Below are 20,071 nucleotides of genomic sequence, written 5' to 3' on the forward strand. Positions count from 1 at the left end.
TCATTAAAACTGGTGTAGCCTAAATATACTCAAAACAAAAAAAAGTATTGTTGTTACTAACATTTATGTTAGCAAAACATTATTGATAGATTCAGCACTTGTGATAGTCTGAGACTGAACAGTTGCTCAGCTAGCTTGTGAATACCTTTCATTTTCTTTTGGATTACATCTGTGTGTTGAGTTTTGATTGAAATGTAAAAGTCTACAGTTGTATTCCAACCAGCTGTGCAACAAACTTCTTGCCCAATGAGAGAGGTTCAGTCTGGTTTATCATATTAGTATGATACAGTTTGTTTTGTTTCCAAAGAAACATTGAGTGTTAATGGCGATGCAACATGTTCTTAAGAACTGCAGTGGTTCCACTGAATTCATTACATCAGTGACTGAGACTCCTTTTTCTTTACATTTCTTTCAATTCTCATTCTCTCAGCCATTCATGGCATACGTGCACTCAGGCTCATCTACACTCTGACGTTTTTTCTCTCTGACTCACTCAGTGGTTACCAGCTTGCTGAAACTTGTTTTCACCATCTACCTCTGTGCAGATCACAAGCCCCTGTGGTTTTAACCCACTTTTTTTTTTTGCCTTACTGGAAATAGAAAATGTGTGCGTGCAGACAGACACTGTGTCAGTAACCTGCAGCTTTTAATAAACTATACTGTAAATGAAGTGGATGTCATAAAGCAGATGTGAACTCTATTTTACCAGTATGTCAGTTTCCTTATTCAATTAACATGACTTAGTTCCTGTTAGACCATCAAGCCTGAATGTAGGTCAAACTACAGCAAGCTTTACAGTGGCTCTTTGCATGCCCCGCCTACTCTTCCTCTTTAAGTCACCTTAGTTAACCTTAACTAGACAGACGCACACACATAAACAAAAAACACAAGAAAAGAGAAAGCAATGTTCTTTGCAGATAATAATAATCTTCAATCAGTCAGTATCATGTTTGGTTTGGCTAGTTTGAAGAGGGAGAAACTGATTCTCACAGCCATATTTGGGTTTATTCAAACTAATATGCTCTGCCAGTCTACAAGGGAACTAGTTTTGTTTATTGCTTCTGTTCTCTTCTTGCATCATCATAAAAAAAATATTGTGATTTTGATTTTTATAATCCTTCTAAAACATTAAATAAATAAATACAATTAAAAAAAATGCAGTCAGAAAACTAATTAAGTTTAAAAAAAGGCTGATGTCAGATGTCCAGTAACTGTCACGGACCCGGTTCCGGGGACTCGGGGTTCGTGAACAGTGTGGACCTTTATTGTTATTAGTGTATTGGATGTATGTTTGCTGCACTGTGTTCTTGTGTTCAATGCTGGTGTGTGTATGTGTGTGAGGCTGGAGGATGAAGGACAGCCACCTGCAGGCCTGATGGGTGTGGCCCTGCCAGCTGCTGGTCACGCCTAGCTTACCACACACCTGCTTCTGATCAGGATCGTCGGGGGAGCTACTTAACAGAGCGATGGAGCTTCCTCCGGCGCAGGATCGTTGAGTTAGACTCCATGTCAGTGTTTGTAGTGCTGGTCAGTGTATGCCTGCTGGAGTTGGTGCCATAACGGCTGTGTCTGTGTTTTTTCCTCAGGAGAGTGGAACACAGGACTGCAAGACACACGGGGTGTGTGAAGGCACAGGGGCAGAGAGCACGGGATACCAGCACTTGGGAGAAGACACGTCACGGGAGTCGAGGGAGCACTTTTGGAGATTCAATGTGTGGTGTACATTTACCTCACTGTAAATAAACCCACTGTTCATTTCATTAAGTCCAGCGTTTGGGTCCTTTCTCCAACATCCCCCACGGTCTGCCCCCCAGACCGTGACAGTAACCTGTCGAGGATGTACCTCTTTTTTCACCCCTTTTTTTTTTTCATTTTTCTTTATTTGAAATAAAGGTTTGCATTGATATTGAGTTTAAGGGGGTATTTTTGGCTTCCTTTTCAAGGTTTTCAACGTCTTCAGAGCAAGTTGAGTTTATGAGCAGTTTCTCTTTCGTACTTTCAGTGTCATTTCCTCAGGCACTGATTCTTTTTTTAGGTGTGATTTATGTCTGTGACGTCTTGGGCAGCCTTTGACTGGCATGCCATTTTCACAATGAGACATGAAGTTTCATCTTGAGAAGCAAGGAATGACTGACAGTCATGCCACTGTGGTTACCTTAATATAATCCCTGCAAAAGATTCTTGTTTTACTCAGTTTAGATAATAAAAGCCAAGACCTCTAAATCAGGCTCCACATTTATTCCTCCATTGCTTATGGTAATGTTTGTTCGTAAGACTTTCTGTAAGATAGAAAAACTAAAATTTCTTGAGTAAGGCTCACTTGTTACTTACCATAAATGTTTTTCTATTTATCAAAGGATAGGCTGGGGCTGTCACTGGGTAAGGGGCAGGGCACGCAGACTGTCACAGTGCTAACACAGAGACAGACAACCATTCACTCACATTTATGGGCAATCCAGAATCAAAAGCTGTGACTCACTAACTCCACTAAATGCATGTTTTTGGACTGAGGGAGGAAGCCAGAGAACCTGGAGAGAACCCACACAGACATGGGAAGAACATGCTAACACACAGAAAGGTCCTATGCCAGGATCACATTGACTTAAAAATGGCCTTTGGGCTCTAATCTCTAAGTGGAATTCCAGGATGAAAATGCTTTTACAGGATTTAATGTAATTGTTTGTCATTTATCCAGGAAACTTGAAGCAGTGACACATTAAATATCATGATGTTGAAATTCCTATTATTAGAATAGATGGTATCATAGTACAAGCAAGTAAACTTATCACATTAAATCACTGTTGTTTTGTTTTTTTACTTTGGTTTATATTTCTCTTTTTAACATAGCTCAATCCCAATATTAGCTGTTTCTGTGGGAACTGGCAGTCCTGGTTTTCATCTACAAGGGAAAATGATGAAAGTGAGCTGAGCCAAAAGGCAAGCCTCACAAACAGCTGATGGACCGCTAATTTGCAATAGGAACCCTGGAAAACACTGGACCCTTGTTCTTCCACACACATCGCTGCACACAACCCAGCGTGTCATAATGTTGATGGCAAAAATCCTATTATTCTGATCGGGTGCGCGAGAATTGAAGTAATGAGTGTGTTTGGTCATTCAGTTTCTGCAGAGACAATTTAAGCTTCTGTAAGTCCAGTAATGCCACTTTAAAGAGCCATGGGGAGGGGGAAAAATCAATACAGGGAGAATAAATGCAGCTATTCTCAAGTGGAGGTGACAGAGCAGAAAAGGACATTTTACAAAGAAAATCCTTCTAAACATATTCCACAATGCCAGAAAGGAGTAATGAATCATTTTATACATTGACAAAAACAACTGTAAAGGTCAAGAGGTTGTTTAAAGTCTGGGTGAGTGGACAGTGAACCTGCTACATGTTCTTGTTTCATACTGACTTGAGAGTTCCTCTTATTGCACAACACTCTTTAATAATAAGTTTAAATACGAACAATAGTAGTTCAGCCACATCATGATTAAGGGTCCAGTTGCAGAGGGCTAACTACAGGATGCTTGTAATCCTTTTCTGTGAAGTTTGTGTGCAGCAGGGAGTGGATGTCTGCTGGGACTGAATCAGACTAAATATCCTTCCTCACAATAGTCATCTGTGCTGTGTAAACAGCAGCGCGACAAATCTGAGAACTTCGACACAATGAGGAGAAAACTGACTAATTCTTGAACTAATAAGCAAACTTTGATGCTAAAGGCCTCTCTGTCGTCATTCCCAAGCACTTTCATGCATTTAAAAAAAAACTAATCAAAAAGGCATCAGGATGGTGGTCTACACTGTCTTTGAAGAAAATCATGAAAGCAAACACAACAGGAGTGACCAGAGAGGAAGTAGCAGCACACTGCCTTTGACTTCAGGAATTTTCATTGTTTCACAGAAACAATTTACCTAGTTCCTGGACGCTAAATAAAACGCCCCTTACCAGCCTGGGTGATGATGACATCTGAGAAAAGATCATTTCAAACGTAACTTCTCCTGACTAAGACTCTTTGAAGCTTTGTTCTCCAAATATCCTTTAGGTGTCTGTTTTGAAAATGAAATAATGGATTTTAGGCTCACATAAACATACATTCTCCAGAAAGCAATAACACAACACCTTACTGTTTAAAAACGTTAGGGAAGGCAGATAAAAGCAGTACTGTTATTTTATTTAGTTGTATTTGATTTTTTTTTTCGTATTAGTGCAGTTTTAAATGAATCTGGGACTGTGCAAGGAAAGGCTTTTGCAAACTAGTAGCACGATGCCGCCCCCTTGTGGATGAAAGGAAACTACACAATCGCTTACCATGGAACTATTGCAGCGGGATAGACTTCAGTACCTAAATGGAAGAATAGCACAGAGCATATCCTGGATTAATAAAGGTATCAAAGAACACGCCCATCTCGTTTCATGAGAAACAGTTAGGGAACAATGAGGTCCTTTAGCAGCCTGAATCTAATGCAGCATAACTAAGGCTACGTTCACACTGCAGGCAAAAGCGCATCAAATCCGATTTTTTTTGACCCCATGCGACCCATATCTGATCAGGGTATGACAGTGTGAACGGCACAAATCCGATCTGGGTCATTTTCGTATGTGGTACTGAATCCGATACATATCCGATGTTTTAGAAAGCGACTGCTGTGTGAACGGTCAAGTCGCATTAAATCCGTCTTTTACGTCACTGACACAAGACAGACGCCAATTATCAGCGCCGGAGAAGCGCCCGAGAAGACATCGCGAACGCTTCCTGGCCGTCCCGTGTAGATGTCAGTGAAACTGTTGGGAAGACAACGTGAACATTTTATTTGAACTGTATAATCTGACAGAAATCTGCAACTATCCTTTGAAGCACCGCTCCTCTCTAAAACAGCAATAAGGATAATTATCTGGTTATAACCTAATAATTAATCTACTGTAAACTGTAAAAATTAGGAAACGTAAAGTCCGAAGTCTTTATATTAAGGGCCATCAGTCAAACAATATTGTTTGCTCTGGGTCACACTGAGTGTCACCGCTTTGAAGGTTCACACTAGAGTGCGTTTGCTGTCCCGTTTTATTTGTAGTGTGAACAAGCAGACAAAAAAATCGGATTTGATCAAAAAATCGGAATTGAGCATTAAGACCTGCTGTGTGAGCATAGCCTAAGTTTCATCAAAGATGACAGCTTTACACTTAATCTTAAAAGCATAGTCTTTCTGTTGCCTGAATTAAAACTGGTTTCACAACATAGGAGCCTTTAAAAAAAACTGCCTTGAGAAAAGCGTTGTGAATAAGTGCTAAATGAAAGTGGAAGGCTCTGCCTCCTATTTTACTTTTGGAAACTCCAGAAATCACAATTAAGCTTCCACTCTGAGAGCAAGATCCTCTATTGGATTAATGTGCTCTTTAAAGTATCATGGGGCCTGATCATTCAGGGCTTTGTATGCGAGAAAGCCAGTGAAGAGAGGCTAATATGGGAAGAGTATCACCTCTTGTTCTAGTTCCTATCAGTACTCTCACAGGAACTTTTTGAATCAGTTGAAGGCTCCTCAGGGAAACTGTCACAATTTGTAGAAAAGAAGACCCACTGCAGGACTCAAAATCAGGCTGAAGTTAAAAGACAGAAAAGCTTTTATTGAGGTAAATTCAGAACATAAAATGACATGCAGTCATAAAGCAAGAACACATACAAGGTAGGAATATAAACAGACAACAAGCACACTGACAATACAGAAAGGTAATTAAGGCAGAGTGGAGACACCTGGGAAACCAGACACAGCTGAACCAGACGAGGCCAGGGGAAGTAAAACCAAAACCAAGGCGCAAAAGACAAATGTCTATTTAAATAAAACAGGGAGTAGCATTGCAGAGGAACATGAAACACAGTGACAAACGCTCGAAACAAAACAGAAAGGCATGCCAGAAAGTCTAGACCAAACTAAAGGAAGGAATCAAGTAACAACTAAAAAACACCAAAGAGAAAACAGAAGAAACTAAAGACTAAGAATCCTAAAGACCTGAATCAAACTGAGAAACAAAAGAGAAAGGGATTAAGAGAGGAGGCCATGAATCAACTGGAAGTTACATAGAACTAGAATCAATAAATGAAACGTACGCATAAGCAAGAAAACAAGAACCAAAAACAATGAGACTAAGTAAGGAAAATCCAGAATATAGAGATCATAACCAGATAGAGAGTACTTCATAATTCTTAATAACTACGTGATTCAGGAGTCCAAAATCCAGGACCTTAACACAACATAACATTTGGGACAGCTTAACAAATAACAATAGTCCAACCAAGCAAACATCAGTATAAGGCTCAATAGCCCAAGAGGCAATATCCTAAATTTGTTTCTTTTTGGCTCCTATTCTGCTGTAAAACATTTCTAATCTACTGTAAACTCTTCAACAGACACTTAACATCTGTAAACTGCATGTCAGGCTCTTTTAAGGATCTCTTAAGATAAAAAACCTTTCATTTTCAATGTTTCAAGTTAGATTTCTTATGCTGTGTGTCATTGTCCTGGGTGTGACCCAGTGTTTTGTGTTTAATTTATATTTCTTGTTAATTGTATTCATGGTTTAAGTTCTCTTGATGTTATATTTAGCCTGTTTCTCAGTGTCATGTCTGCATCTTTGTGAACTGTCTCATGTTTCCTGATTTATTTTGATAGTCTCAGTCCTGCGTGCAATGTATCCAGTTTTGCTTCCCCTTGTCTTGTTATGTTTGATCACTCCCAGCCGTGCTGTCCTCCTGTGGCTTATTTCCTCCTTATCACTCAGTGTATTTAAGCCCTGTGTTTCTCTCTGGCAGTGTTGTACCCTTGTCGTGCTGTGGTTTCCCCTCTGTGTTTCTGGTAACCGTCTAGTTCTTTGTTCAGTTTTGTTTCAAGTTTCCCCAGTTTTTCTGGTTAGTGCTACATGCTTTGAGTTTTAGTTTCATGTTCAAGTTCGCCAGCAAATGAAGCTGCGTTTTGAGTTTAATTTTTCCATCTCGTGAGTCCTGCAATTGGGTCCCATTTCCTGCCTGCCACACAGCAAACCTTGACACTAAATAAGTTCAGTGGGACTTGAAAATTGAGGTGCTATGAAACAGGGTATGTAGTGCCTTATTAAAAACATTACTTGTATTACAAAGACATGGTGTTTGCCTCTGTTGAAACAAATTCAGTCCTGCAATTTAAAATTTGTCCATAATAATATTATTATATACTGCAATATAAATCTCCTTTCTTCTTGTTCTTTTTCATCTTCTTACACCTCGATCCTTTAAGGGTCACCACAGCTCCTCTTTCATACTGAACCTTCTGCATATAATCCACCTGTGTGTACTTCCCTTCATTTATGTTCCTTTGTCTTCTTGAAATATATTTTCACCATAGTCATTTTGATTCCTTCCGCTAAATCTGCTACCATGTGGTTTTTTTGGGGTTTTTTTTGCATTTCTCTCCTTAACAACAATTATAATCCACACCTCCTCATCTCCTCTCTTCTATTATATGCCTGCTAAAGGTATCACTCTCTCCCCCTGAGAACACTCTCGCTCTTTCATCCAATCCATATCAAATTTTCTTCTTATCTATAGTAAGAAGCAATAGTAGAAGAGTTTGAATTTACTAATGTTCCCCTGTGCATTGTTTCCCTTCTACCTGGTCTCTTGCAAATACAATATATCTACATCCAAATCAAATCACTTTTATTGTCACATCACATGTGCAGGTAGATTGGTACAGTACATGTGAGTGAAATTCTTGTGTGCGAGCTTCACAAGCAACAGAGTTGTGCAAAATACAATAATGTAAACAAGCAAAATACAAGAATGGCTACATCTGAAACTAATAAATATATGTACAATATATAATAGTATATGCATTTCTGGATGTGTATACTAAATATTTTTCTACGTGTGTGTGTGTGTGTGTGTGTGTGTGTATACACATATTTTACAAATTAAATAGAGTAAACAATAAATAAAATATATAAAAATATACAGAGTGACACATGTGCAAAACAGTGGCATTACTGTACAGTATGGAGTGCATAATGTTAAAGTTCCAGTAGTGAAGCTGAGGTGTCTATGACGTGTTCAGCAGTCTGATGGCCTGGTGGAAGAAGCTGTCTCTCAGTCTGCTGGTTCGGGACCGGATGCTGCAGAACCTCCTTCCTGATGGAAGTAGTCTGAACAGTTTATGGCTGGGGTGACTGGAGTCCTTGATGATCCTCCCCGCTTTCCTCAGGCAGCGCTTCCTGTAGATGTCTTGGAGGGAGGGAAGCTCACCTCCAATTATCCGTTCTGAGCACCGCACTACTCGCTGGAGAGTTTTGCAGTTGTAGGCGGTGCTGTTGCCATACCAGGTGGTGATGCATCCAGTGAGGATGCTCTCAATGGCACAGTGATAGAAGGTCCTGAGGATGCGGGGGCTCATGCTGAATCTTTTCAGTCTCCTGAGAAAGAAGAGGCGCTGCTGCGCCTTCTTCACTGTTTTGTTTGTGTGTACTGACCACGTAAGATCCTCAGCCAGGTGTACGCCAAGGAACTGGAAGCTGCTCACTCTCTCCACAGCAGCGCCGTTGATGGTGCTGGGGGTGTGTACTTCTCTGCACCTCCGGAAGTCCACTATCAACTCCTTTGTCTTTGATACGTTGAGGGTGAGATGGTTGTCTTGACACCAGTGGGTCAGGGCGCTGACCTCCTCCCTGTAAGCTGTCTCATCACCGTTGGTGATAAGACCCACCACTGTAGTGTCGTCCGCAAACTTCACAATGATGTTGGAGCTGTTAGTGGCTGTGCAGTCGTAGGTGTAGAGTGAGTACAGGAGAGGGCTCAGTACACACCCCTGTGGAGCACCAGTGTTCAGTGTGACGGGGGATGAGGTGATGCTGCCCAGTCTGACCACTTGGCGTCTGTCAGACAGGAAGCTAAGGATCCAGCTGCAGAGGGAGCTGCTCAGTCCTAGATCCTGCAGTTTCCTGTCCAGCTTTGAGGGAACGATGGTATTGAATGCTGAGCTGTAATCTACAAACAGCATTCTCACATACGTGTCTCTCTTCTCCAGGTGTGACAGGGCAGTGTGTAGTGTCAGGGCTATGGCATCATCAGTGGACCTGTTGTGGCGGTATGCGAACTGTAGAGGGTCCAGTGAGTCGGGTAGTGCAGAGCAGATGAAGTCCCTGACCAGCTTCTCGAAGCATTTGCTCACGATGGGGGTCAGGGCTACAGGTCGCCAGTCGTTCAATGAGGAGATGGTGGAGGATTTGGGTACAGGGACGATGGTGGCCATTTTGAAGCAGGCTGGGACTACAGACAGAGAGAGGGAAAGGTTGAAGATATCATATCCTTATATCATATCATACCAGATCTCTCTTTTTACCAAGCCAGTGTCCCTATATTTAAAGTCCCTATGCCTACCTTTCCTTCTCTCTCACTTCCTCTGAACATGCCTTCCCCCTCGCCTCTTTTGTCTCCAGTGGTAAGTTTACACCGGCACCCCAATTGCTCAAAAGCACTGGATGTGGTTGCTGTTATTCTGGCTCGAAATGATCTAGAATGCAAGTCTTATCTGCGCATCAGACCCATTCACCTTGAAATTCATTAAATTTATGAATATAATCACTGAGTCAGCCCAAGCAAAGTCCAACTTCCACCGAACAGGTCTGACTTATTGCTATCAATATGAACCCAGTTCTTAGTATGGTTTCAAAACGACTCATACCCCACACTTCCAAAGTGCCATCTACAGCAGCAGTCCCCAACACCCGGGCCTCGGACCGGTACCGGTCCGTGAGTCGCGAGAGTTGAGGCTCAGGTGTGAAATGTATGGTTTTCAGCGTTATTTTGTTATCGTTTTTATCGTTTACTCGGTTTTCCTGGGTCTTTTCACATGTGTTATGAATAAATCTTCTTTTTTTCGGTACCGGTACTAGTTTTATTTTGTTGTATTTATCCGCGACACATTAAAGGCCGGTCCGGGAAAATATTGTTGGGCATAAACCGGTCCGTGGCGCAAAAAAGGTTGGGGACCGCTGATCTACAGGACAACCCAAGGGACGTGATCAAATGCCTTTTACAAATGTGCAAAAAATATGTAGACTGTTTGAGCAAAAACCCATACACCTTCAAAGATCCTTGAGAGGATAAAGAGCTGGTCCAGTGTTCCACAACCAGAACAAAAGTTATATTGTTCTGTCTGATGCCGAGGTTCAGCAAAAGGACAGGCTTTTCTCTCTATTATACGGTGGCCCTGAGAGGCCAAACGGACTGCAACTTCCCTATTTACACACAGTTTGATGCACTGAACAACACACAAACGAAGAAAGCCACGCCCCCAACCAGACCATAGCTCTGCCTGCAGGAGAACTTTCACCAAGGTCAACCCACGGAAAGCTGCTGGACCAGACAACATCCCAGGTCGACTGCGCTGATCAGCTGGCCGATGTCGTCACAGACATTTTCAACTCATCGCTGAGCCAGATGATCGTCCCAGCATGCTTAAAGTCCACCACCATCATCCCAGTGCCAAGGAAATCCTCAGTATCCTGCCTGATGACTACCGTCGAATCACCCTGACCCACATCATCATGAAGTGCTTTGAGACACTTGTCAAGGCACATGTGAAGAGCAACGTCCCCTGCTCACTGGATCCGCTGCAGTTTGCATACCGGCTGAACAGGTCGACTGAGGATGCCATTGCCACTGCACTTAACCTCTGCCTTTCCCACCTGGACAAGAAAGACACTTATGTCAGAATGCTGTTCATAGACCTTAGCTCAGCATTCAACACCATTATCCCCCAATAACTGTTTGAGAAACTCAGCAAGCTGGGACTGAGCGCCTCTCTCTGCAACTGGATACTAGATTTCCTGTCAGAGAGGCCTCAGTCTGTCCGAATCAGTGACATCTCCAGCACCATCAGACTGAGCACAGGAGCTCCTCAGGGCTGTTCTCAGCCCACTGTTGTTCACTCTCCAGACACACAACTGCACCGCCCTACACAGCTCTAACCACATCATCAAGTTTGCTGACGACACAACCGGGGTTGGACTCATCAGCAGCAACGGCGTACAGAGATGAGGTTCAGCATCTCAACATCTCAAATGACCTCTGTTAGGATGCCTGGGTCGTTGACCCAGGGTTTTTGAGTTTATTATATTTATAATTTCTAGTCTTTGGTTTCTTTGAGTTCTGTCTTATGGTTTATGTCTCTGTCTTCTCTAGTTGCTCTGTCTCCCCTGTCAGCTGTATTCCCTTGTCTAGTTCGCGTCTCTGTGTATCCTTAGTTGCTATATCTCCGTGTCCAGTCAGTGTCTGTGTCTGCCCTGGTCCCACGTCTCTGTTCCCTCTGTTGCAGTGCATGCGAGTCTGTGTCTTTAGTTCAGTCAGTGTCATGTTTCCTGTTTTATTTTGAAGGTCCTTGTCTGAGGTTAATGTATCTGGTTTCGCTTCCCCTTGTCTCGTTAGGCCTGATTTGCCCCAGCTGTGTTTCCCTCCTGTTATTCATTCCCTGATTGCTCCCTCTGTGTATTTAAGCCCTGTGTTTCTCTGTGTCTGTGTTGCGATCTACCGTTTACCTAGCTGTGTGTTCTGTCAGGCCTCCGGTGTAAGTTTATTTTGATTTTTTCCAGTTATGTTATATTTGAGTTTAACATTAAAGCTGTTTTGAGTTCACATCTGTCTCCGGGGTCTGCACCTTGGGTCCTATTCCTGTCTGCACACAGCCGCTCATAACAGACCTCGCCTGGATGACCAACACCACCTGCTGTTCATCCACACTGAAACGACTGAAAAATAGTGATGTGCGGATCGATACTGAAATATCGATTCCTCAGATACCAGTCATTTATGTTCTATAATCGATTCTCACATTAAAATATCAATATTTTAGTAATTTAGGGTAAATTTGTAGTTTATCATTAACAGGAACACAGTGGAAAGAAACTATATCATTCGGATTGTCAACATTGGAAGGAACTACTTCCTCTTCTGCCTTTCATAGTCATGTGCAAAATACAGCTGTATAAATGTGTCCAGCCCCTTGGCGTGTGCACTCACAACAATGGCTGAGTGTAATTGGAGTTACATGCAGACGTATTTTACCTCCACAAACAGCCGAGATGTGGTTTGCAATACATGTGGCAAGACAGTGAGGTGTTGTGGCAACACCACTAACCTCGTGAAATACCTCACAGTAAATCAGATCACAGAATATGACGAGCTTATGTTGAGGCGAACTGAAGAGGAGGACAGGGACAGGTGCTGCTAGGGCGAGACAGACGTCTCTCACTGAATCCTTTAGTGCTGCAGGTAGGCAGCGTGCTCAAATAGCGCACAACTTCAGTTTTTTTATTTCTATATGATGAATTCTGCATTATTAAGTGATAAGAGCAAGTAATATGATGTCCTGTAATCATGATGATGCTATAATTTGAGATACAATAAAAGATACAATAAATAAAGTAAGTTTTTGTACAAAGTATCGGTATCGGATCAGTATCGTCGATACCACCCTAAATTTTTTTTCGGATCGGAAAGGAAATCAGTGGTATCGCACATCACTACTGAAAACGCTTACGTGCCATGCGTGAAACATAAGACGATTCGACCTGCGTCATTTCTGTCTGACGTTTATTTACTTTCTGGCTCTTTGAAACATGGCAGCAAAATGTGGAGGCAAAGCACCGAGTTTTTTAAATGGACTGACATTGAGGTGGAGTTGTTGCTGCGAGTAACACAAAAGTACAAAGTTGCAAAAGCGAGTGACTATCAAAGAATCTGAAGAAAAGCTATCTGGAGCATGTACATTGCATATTAATCTTTAATAGGGCTGTCAAAATTGAGCACAAACAAAACAACTGCTGTATTATGCCCTCTGCTATCTTAGTTTAATTGGTCACATGACTGCATCACATGACTAAAATGTGTCATGGTTTGCCCCCTGTTTTCGCAGTCCACATTGATCCTTTTACATTAGTCTTAAGTGTATATTTATTCTCTTCTTATATTTATTGTTGTTTTTTTGCACTGAATGGAACTGAAGACTTGTTGTCTCATCTCTCTATATACTGTACTGTTTATAGCAGAGATGACAATAAAGTTTACTTCAACTTTGATAAACTTTCCCAGGGAGGCCGAGGACTTTGATCCCTGTGAAGTTAGAACACACCTTCTTAAAAACAGAGGGACCCACTACCCCACTCCGCCAATCCAGAGGCATTGCACCATCCCTCAATATGTATACAAATATGTATGGATACAAATTCACTTGAGGCCAAAGACAATACAATATATGTTTTATTTTGTTTTTATGTGTTTTGAAAAGCTAAGCATAAAAGCTACTGGTTCCATCTATGTGAAACATAATACTTTAATTAATGCTGCTTGTCCACAGTTTATCATTTTGTTTGGGGCTTTGAACTCCCACATGTTTTGAAAGGCAGTTCATTTGGTAAAAAACAACAACAACAAAAAACAAAGAAGAAGAAGAATAGCCTTTCTGTAAAATTCATGCAGAATTAAACAATAAACAATAAACCTGTGTCCCTTTGCTTGTGGCTTTGGTTTAATAATTGTACTTCTGTATAATCAGACTAACCACAAAAAAGTCACACTTTATGTTTGAAACCTTACTTAAAGCAATAAAGAACAAAGAAAGCTAACTAAATTATTTTAAGTTTAAAATTATTTGCATCACTGTAAAAAATATAAAAACTCCATCTCTGATTTTATTGGTCAACAAAGCTGAATGGGAGCCACACATAAATATTCCATTAAGATTCTCACATTATTATCAGCACACCATTACCGCTAGTCCATTATGGCATACAAGCGTCACATTGAAGGTATGTTCCAGTCCAACAGAGCAGTGTTTGACTTCACTGTTACCTCTGCTATAACATTAATATCACACATTAATCTTGGCTGCAATCCCACAGCGTATCTTTGGGGACTAACTGCATTACTGGAACGATGCTGTGCTCATACTGATGCTGTGAGGGATGTATCAGGGGAGCTATGAAAGACCACATAATTAACTCGCGGGCCAACCAAATAAGTCATATTCAGATAAATTATTCAGTATTTGCAGGCGTATGAATGTGCTGCCTCCTCATATTGCAGGCAACACAACAGTGACTTACTGAAACATTAGCAGTTCATTACTGTCCAATTTATTACAATGCTGGGTCATTTCCATGAGGATACAAATTACAGATTCAGTGGGGCCTACTCTTGCATGTGGAATGCTAAAGAGTCTGTGCAGAGAGCAAAGACAACCACAACCCGAACCTGTGAAAGATGGCAGTTTTTAAGGAATCTGGAAAACAAAAATCACAAAATGATAGAAAACTACAAATTTGTGTGTTGAAAATTCTAAATTGAAACAAACAGAACAGAAGAAAAGGTACAGAAACATAAGCACTTCCTTACTTTTTTGTTGTTCTGGTCAGTCTGTGTTTTACTTTCTGACATTTCCTCTCATCCCCTCTTCTTCTGCAGATAGAGCTGAGTAAATAAAACGAGTCAATAAAATGTGAAGGCCAAAACCGCTTTTGTGGGGTACAAAATATTTGCATAATCACATTAGTTACACCTTGTCTGTGAAGGTTCTCAGTCATCCAGGTCATCGTAGTCAAAGGAGCTTGCAAAGAAAAGCGTCTGGACTTCTTTAAGTTGCTTGAAGACGTTTCACCTCTCATCCGAGAAGCTTCTTCAGTTCTAAGGTCAAATGGTGGAGAGTCCCAGATATACACCTAGTGGGAGTAACCCCCCACAGAGGGACAAAAGGACCCCCTGATGATCCTCTAATCGCCTGAGCCAAGGTGTGAAACTGGGTGTGGGTCCCAATCAGCCAGAGTTTCGGGTGTGTTCATTGTGAAACCTGGCCCCACCAACGCCCAGTTAGGATAGCTGCACGGAAGCACTCAAAACGTGCGGCTAAATGGGCGTGCTTAAAGTCAGCAAAGAGTCACAGAAAAGAAGACCAGACACCAGCGAGGGAGGATAAGAAGGACAGACGCAACAACATTGTCATCCCCTATGTAGCCGGTGTATCAGAGAAACTCAGGAGAGTTTTTTCCAAGCATGACATCCCGGTGTATTTCAGACCCAGCAACACGCTCAGACAGAAACCGGTTCACCCGAAAGACAAAACGCCAAAACACAAACTTAACAATGTGGTGTATGCTGTACAGTGCAGTGAGGAATGCCCAGACCTCTACATCGGAGAGACCAAACAGCCACTTCACAAGCGCATGGCACAACACAGAAGAGCCACCTCCACAGGACAAGACTCAGCAGTCCATCTGCATCTTAAGGATAAAGGACACTCTTTCGAGGATGCCAATGTTCACATTTTGGACAGAGAGGACAGATGGTTTGAAAGAGGAGTGAAAGAAGCCATCTATGTCCACTGTGAGCGACCATCTTTGAACAGAGGCGGTGGTTTACGACACCAACTGTCTGCCATCTATAATCCAGTTTTGAGATCCCTTCCCAGACGCCTTAACGCCCACTCACATCCTGGGCCATCTGACCTCAGGAATTCGCATGATAAGGTGGGGCCAGGTTTCACAATGAACACACCCGAAACTCTGGCTGATTGGGACCCACACCCAGTTTCACACCTTGGCTCAGGCGATTAGAGGATCATCAGGGGGTCCTTTTGTCCCTCTGTGGGGGTTTACTCCCACTAGGTGTATATCTGGGACTCTCCACCATTTGACCTTAGAACTGAAGAAGCTTCTCGGATGAGAGGTGAAACGTCTTCAAGGAACTTAAAGAAGTCCAGACGCTTTTCTTTGCAAGCTCCTTTGACTAGTTACACCTTCATTATCATAGACACAGGTGTAACTAATACAAACAGTGCCTGCATTCCAGTGTCAGACTCCTATTGGCTTGCATATCTTACTGCCATTCAAATTAATACAGTGAATAGGGTTTATATAGGTATTTAAATATTTGAAACTCTGAACTCTTTGCGCATGCATCTTTATTGTATTTAAAGTTATCAGTCTGTCTTTATATCTGCTTTGACTGGTGATCATACACATGCAGTTTTTTATGTCCTGTTGATTGAAATCTATTAGCAAAATTAATTTAGATAATAGAATTAGGTCAGTAAGTGTTTGGACAATGACTCAATTTTTATATTTTTGCATTTCTACACTCTTCATTCTTCAATCTTTATTCAAGAGGTTTAAACAAATTATTGTCAATTATTACCCTTTCATGCATAGTGGTCACTACAGTGGACAGCTATTCAAAGGCTGTTTTCTTGTATTTGTGTCATTGTTGATGGTATACTTGCTCATAAACCACTATGTTGAACACTGATGTGTCACTCCATACCCTGCCACCCACCGGTCATTTAATGTTACTATAGATGTTTGACATGTTTCATTGCAATTTTTTATTGTTTTGTTTAATTGTTTTGTTTTAATTGTTATTCAACCCTGTCATGCATGAATTATGATAGCCTCAATCAGGATTTTTTTCCTCAAGTATTTTTATTCATCTTTTCATTCTTAAAGATGAATAGAAATACTTAAGAAAAAAATCCTGATTGAGGTTGTGATAATTCATACATGAAAGGGTTAATTCTAAGGATTTTTAAATGCTGCATTTTTAAATACAGTCAATGAATTTCTTTTCTCTACAGCTTAAAGACATCATGAAATGCTGTTTCCTCCCTTGAGATGCTCTGCCAGGCCTTTATTTAAGTAACTTTCAGTTACTGCTTGTTTGTGGGTCTCTGTGCATTCAGCTTTGTCTTCAGTAAAGCATCCTCTGATGGGTTGGGATCAAATGACTAATTGACAAACGGACAAATATCCCATTTCTTTGCCTTGAAAAACCCTTGTGTCACTTTTTACAGTATGCTTTGGGTCATTGTTTGCACATATGAAGCACTGTTGGATCACTTTTGCAGTCTTGGTTGTATAAATCTGAGCAGAGAGAATAACCTTGTACACTTCAGAATTCACCTGCTGCCTCTATCTATGCCCATGCCATAAGATTTACATTATGAACTGTTTATCTCCTTCGCTGTATTCTCTGAATTTAATTTAATTTGGTATTAATTAGTTAATTTTATTTAGTTTCCCCCTGCATTAAAGTCTAGATTGTCTTACAAATGAAGAAACATTCTAATAATGACGACTGAAAATTGTGAAAAAGCCAGCACTTCAGGTTAGATTCATCTTCCAAGCAAACATGATCAAAATAATACTATTTTACGGCAGAATGGTGAGCGTGCAAGAAAAAGAGTCCACATGCTTGTATGTGAAAGAATTTAATAGCTGCTAAGCTTACAAGGCAAAGAAGTGGCCCGGAACAAAACCCTGAATCAAATGACTCCAGGGGTGCTGTTTTGAGGTCGCTGATGTTGACCTCCGTTTTGAAGAGGGCCAAACAAAGTGTGACATATCTTTAAAGCTTCTCTGTGGCCCCGTAGCTGCACTGCAAACAGAGCACAGTGCAAAGATTAAAGCTCTTTGTTACCATGGAGATCAGGACTGAGGCCGACACTTGACAGGTGAATGGAAAGAGAGGAGAGGAGGGGTTAATTGACAATAGGGGGTGGGTTCAAATCTCACCCTTTACGCTCATTGGTCCGCTTTGCATCACGTTGCCTGTATGGAATGCAAACGAAAGAGTCGCTTCGGTCTACCCTCCCTAGGCCAAGTCTCCTTTGCCGCTGTTTCTTCTGCCGTTGCTGGAGTGCTCCGAGTCTGTTGGGCGCAGCGAGCCACCGTCCAGTGTAGAATATCAGGAGAAACACTGAGCGAGAGCAGTCAGAAGGAGAAGCGACGAAACAAGGTTTTCGGCAACGGTAAGGTCACGTATATTTGGCTTCTTGGCGCAGGATGTCACGGTTCGTACAAGGGTCACATACCTGTTTGTATGTGTTTATATGTGCTTCGGAACGCGTGAGGTTAGTCGATAGCACAAGCAGACGTCTACACGGGCCCCAGAACAGCAGCAAGCGTTTTTCTAGCTGACTTGCTAACGTCGACGTTAGTTTAAGTGCTAAGTTTACTGTTCAAATCCTCATATAGGAACAAAATTGTGTTATTATTATGAATAACAACAATTCAGATGTAGCTAACGTTAGCTAGTTTTGTAATGGAATTCATTGCCAGCAGGAAAGGAGTAAAAATGCTTATGAATGAGACAGCGCATGAGCGAAACGTTTAAATGCAATGTTTTGGCCAATAATAAGCCTCCCTTTTTGTTTTTAATTGACAACAGTGTCTGTAGGGTGTAGCTTTGCTAATTTTGAAATGCTAGGCAAAGTTGGCCAAGTGGATACCAACAAGGAGCTGTGGCCCCTAAGGTCATGACATTTGGCATAAAGGAGGTAGTTATGTTGACAAGTGAAGGTCAACACAGCCGATGGCCCGGGCCCTTTAAAAAGCTGCATGGAACAGTCTGTCCATTTAAGGAAAATTAGCAGTGCTTTTAGGAGCAGAAATCTGTGAGGCAGAAAAACAGAAAAACTCACCCAAACTAAAGCACAACCTCTTGGATGGTCTCTACTACACTACAAGCCATGATAATGAGGTCCACTTTAAGGACTCTAAAGTAGTGGAGCTTGGTCTTTGACTTTCATGGGCTCCAGATGTGTGTGTTTGAACACCTGTCGGTTATTTTGGCCTTCCTCCTGAGTTGTAAAACCATCCACGCTATGAATGTGGTTTTAGTGCTATAAATTTGGCCATTTTAACATGGAAGTTTCTGGGAATTTTGGAGCCAGCCTCAAGTGGCATCTAGAGGAACTAGAGTTTTGTTTTTTCCTTTTTCTTGTTGGCTTCATTTTTCGCCTTGACGGTAGTCACACGAAGTGATGGAGAGCCTGTCACTATTGTGGCTCAAAGACCCTCTCCATCATCATCTGGACACCAGCTGCAGCCATTAATGGTTTTTTCACGGAGTTACCTAGATTACCTTTACAGTTTCTTCCAGATAGCTCTTGAACAAATGTTGGATTTCTTTTAAAGCCACAGTTATAATTTAAATTAAAATCAGATTAAGCAGAACAACTACAGGTCCAGGCTTGGTTTGGTTTCTATGTTTTATTAAAATCTTATTAATTTTCAAAGTTCAGCTTATTAATTTACAGAGGGTGTTGTGCTTTACTTGCCTTGTTATGGCCTTGGTTTGAAGGTTATTTTGTACCTGATTTGCATCTGTTTCCTGGAGCCAGTGAGTTGAGACGGCCACTTCAAAAGGTGCTGCAAGATGGTGCCGAATATCACTGTAAAAAAACTGTGAGGCGTCAAAATCTATAAGCGGTATATAATTATGATGAGAATAATACTAAACTGTTAAACCTATATCCATGCCTATATTTAACTTGCAGTGAATCTTTTTTAGATTAGGGATGTTTACTGATTTGTAGCTGGGGGGGGCAAGCATTTACATCACTTCAGCTCATACAAACAACTGACTAGTTGTCTGCAGCAGAAAAATAACACAGCAGGCTTAGGGAAGAAACTTGTAGATTTTCTACAGTGACACTGGGGTTAACTGAAGAAGAATTATGCATTATCCACTTAAAAGCATGTCAAGCTATTGTAGTAGAGGCTCCTTTAAAAACCTGAGAATAGTTAGCCAGCTGTGAAAAATCAAGCAGAGATAATTAGTTACCCTTCAATTCCTATAGACAGCACCTGATCTGATGCTGTTATTCAAATTAATTATGGGCTTTTATCAGGTATTTATGAAAAGGTTTATTTGTTTATTTCACAAGAGAGAGAGAGAAGCCACACTTTGTTCCTATGTTTTGTTTAGAGATGAGCTCATTTACATATGCATACTGCTTTACATTTACTTGTGACTTGCAACTGCCTCTACCCTTCAGTACACAGTTTGTTCATTTTTATTATTATTATTTTTAAACTGCTTATTTATTTCAGGGTCACATAGTGGCTATAGCTGACACCGTATGAAAATGGACTTCTTCATTAAAGTAGATGACAATTCAGGTGAAATAATGCTATGACACACTGATGACCTTAAACTGCATCCCAGGGCCCATACATAGGTGTAAATTATTAGGTTGGCCTTTGGCTACATCCACATTAGT

The 20,071-nt window shown here is 41.2% G+C and overlaps 1 protein-coding gene and 1 long non-coding RNA gene across 2 annotated transcripts in view; one reads left to right on the plus strand and one right to left on the minus strand.

Annotated features, from left to right (window-relative positions):
- Positions 1–17,259: 17,259 nt before the first annotated feature.
- On the minus strand, positions 17,260–17,748 carry LOC146710154 (uncharacterized). Its single transcript, XR_014920538.1, has 2 exons — positions 17,580–17,748; positions 17,260–17,442 (listed from the first exon to the last, which is right to left on the minus strand). It is a non-coding gene; the product is annotated as an uncharacterized LOC146710154 (long non-coding RNA).
- A 7-nt stretch (positions 17,749–17,755) lies between these two features.
- phc2b (polyhomeotic homolog 2b (Drosophila)) overlaps positions 17,756–20,071 on the plus strand; it is a 51,288-nt gene continuing 48,972 nt past the window's right edge. Inside the window, exon 1 of the mRNA XM_085457456.1 lies at positions 17,756–17,815. The gene's annotated coding sequence lies outside the window, so the exon portion shown is untranslated. The remainder of the gene's footprint in view (positions 17,816–20,071) is intronic.

This window comes from Copadichromis virginalis, linkage group LG5 (assembly GCF_057382275.1).
Source record: "Copadichromis virginalis isolate Kocher_CV1m ecotype Utaka linkage group LG5, C_Virginalis_male_GT1.1, whole genome shotgun sequence".
Lineage (NCBI taxonomy): Eukaryota > Metazoa > Chordata > Actinopteri > Cichliformes > Cichlidae > Copadichromis > Copadichromis virginalis.